Source organism: Mandrillus leucophaeus, unplaced genomic scaffold (assembly GCF_000951045.1).
Source record: "Mandrillus leucophaeus isolate KB7577 unplaced genomic scaffold, Mleu.le_1.0 Scaffold161, whole genome shotgun sequence".
Taxonomy (NCBI): Eukaryota; Metazoa; Chordata; class Mammalia; order Primates; family Cercopithecidae; genus Mandrillus; species Mandrillus leucophaeus.
Window position 1 is genome coordinate 2,507,692 of NW_012101599.1, and position 2,345 is coordinate 2,510,036.

Sequence of the window (2,345 nt, forward strand, 5' to 3'; positions counted from 1 at the left end):
GCTTGCAGTGAGCCGAGATCGTGCCACTGCACTCCAGCCTGGGCGACAGAGCGAGACTCCGTCTTAAAAAATAAATAAATAAATAAATAAAACTAAACAAAAAAATTACTAGAAAAAAATAATAATGTACTAAACCAATTCTTTTTAAAATTTGTTGAGGCTGGAAAAAAGGCATAAACTGTAATTAAGCAGCAAAACCAGAAGAAATGACCCTGAAGTCGATTTTGTTTCTATCACTAGTAGTTTCCAATGTTTCTTCCATGAGCATACGACTTCTCCCTGATTATAAAGAACACATTTATTCCACAAATACATATTGGACACTTATTCTACACAAGGTACTGTATTAGGCATTGGGTCTCTGTGCTCAATAGTTTAGCTGTATTTTGGTAGAGAATATAGGCCAAAAATAAGTCACAGGATAACATCTCTGTCTGCCCAAATCGCATTATGCTGAGGAAGTTTAATAATAAAGGAGAATAATAAAGGAGCCAAGCAAGTTAATCTAAATCTATGGTCTTGTCTCAGCCTTCTTAAAAAAAAAAAAAAAGAATAACAACTGCTCAGCTAATAGAATTCTTACAATGGTCATCACCCTACATCCAAACCATTACCCTTCATTTTAAAAACAGTTAGGAGAAATGATTTCCCTTATGAAGCAAGGACCCAGAGGTCTGTCTTCTGATTTCTGTTCCCTGCCCAAGGGCTGCTGTCATTTCTGTTGCTGTGATCTGCTCCCAGGTGCCTTGCATCTTTGGAAAATCAGCTGGTGCCCGGGAAATGCGCTCATCAGGCCTGTGTGTCACTGTGATGGAAACTGTGACTTGCTGGGTCGTGCTTTGCCAGTCATGTTTTCAAAGACGCTCATCGTTTTAAAGGGCATTGTGCACAACAGAGTAGAGGTCCTATGAGACCAATCTGCCGATCGAGAAAACATGACTTGGAAAGGAAATAGCATCATCTTGTATCCACATCCCCTTACTCTAAGGAGTGCAGATACATTTGCAGACATTATTCCATCCTCAGAACAGCCATTTTGGTTCTGGCAAACAGCTTTATTAGTACTATTTCCTGATTGTCCTCCGATAAACCCTGTCTGTGGGAGGAACCGCAGTATTAAGCATAGAGTTCTTTTATCTTGTCTAGCTTAATTCTCCCTCAGCTTGAACTGGCAAAGATTGTTCTGTGATATCATATAAGGTGTAAGTGGTGTGAACATAAGCAAATCTCAATAAGCATCTATTTTGTTACTCTGTCCCCAAATGGAATTCGGAAAAAAAAAAAAAAAAAAAAAAAGTCCACAGATATATTCCTGGGGGTATAAAAGTTTTTCATAAAAATTTTAAAGTTAATTCTCAATTTTTTGATGATAACCTTCAAATAGATACACAACAGCAGACAGACGGATGAATATGATAGAGGTCAGAAAACTTTTTTCTGTAAAAGACCAGGTAATAAATATTTTAGGCTTTGCAGGACCTTGTTGCCAATACTCAAGTCTGCTATTGTAACATGAAGGCAGTCAAAGACAATGGCCATGATCCAAAAAAACTTTATTTACAAAAACAGGCAGTGGACTAGATTTGGCCAGCAGGCCATGGTTCGCTGACCCCTAAAATCATCCAGATGTGAGTACTGCCAAATGATTTCAGAGTTCCCATCTGCATGAGTGTGTATGATGGCATGGGGATGTGTGGGACTGCGATAATTATCAAGAGATAATGAGAAAAGAACGTAAGGATGATGCTTTTGGCTGAGTAAAGGCCCAACGACATCACAGCATGCTGTGTAAGCAAAAGTTTACAGGGAGATAAAAGACAAGGGGTGGGGAACTGGATTATTGTGTGGCTCAGGGTAGAACAGGTGTTCAGTCTCAAAAGAAACTGCATGGGGCCGTCAGCACCACATTCATAGGGTGAGAGGCAGTTTCACCTCAGCAAAACATTAATCTGTACATTCATTTATAGTTATATATATCAATATAAAATTCAAATTTGTAATTTGAATTTTATAATTTGAATTTGAATTTTATTGATTTGCTAGTTTGATCTGCATTTCGTTTGTAATTGTATTTTGGCTTTACGGATGTGTAAGAGGTGTAAGAACACAGAGTTCATATCTAGTCTTAGATCTATAGTTTTTGAAATGTCATTCTAATATAAATAATTTAAGTCAACTGTGGTAAATCATGAGACCTTTCCCTCTAAAAAGAAGAAGAATGCTCCCGTTTGGGAAACACTGTCAAACACAAGGCTTCACTGCAGGGCCAAACCACGAATGAGAAAATACGCAGGCGTGCTGAGGGGAGGGTGGGGAGAGCCACCAAACCACGAATGAGAAAATAC

At 38.5% G+C, this 2,345-nt stretch overlaps 1 protein-coding gene across 1 annotated transcript in view; it reads right to left on the bottom strand.

Moving 5' to 3' along the window:
- The window catches only part of LOC105536617 (chromosome unknown open reading frame, human C9orf3), a 404,528-nt gene that overhangs the window by 347,381 nt on the left and 54,802 nt on the right, over positions 1-2,345 (bottom strand). The window lies entirely within an intron of this gene.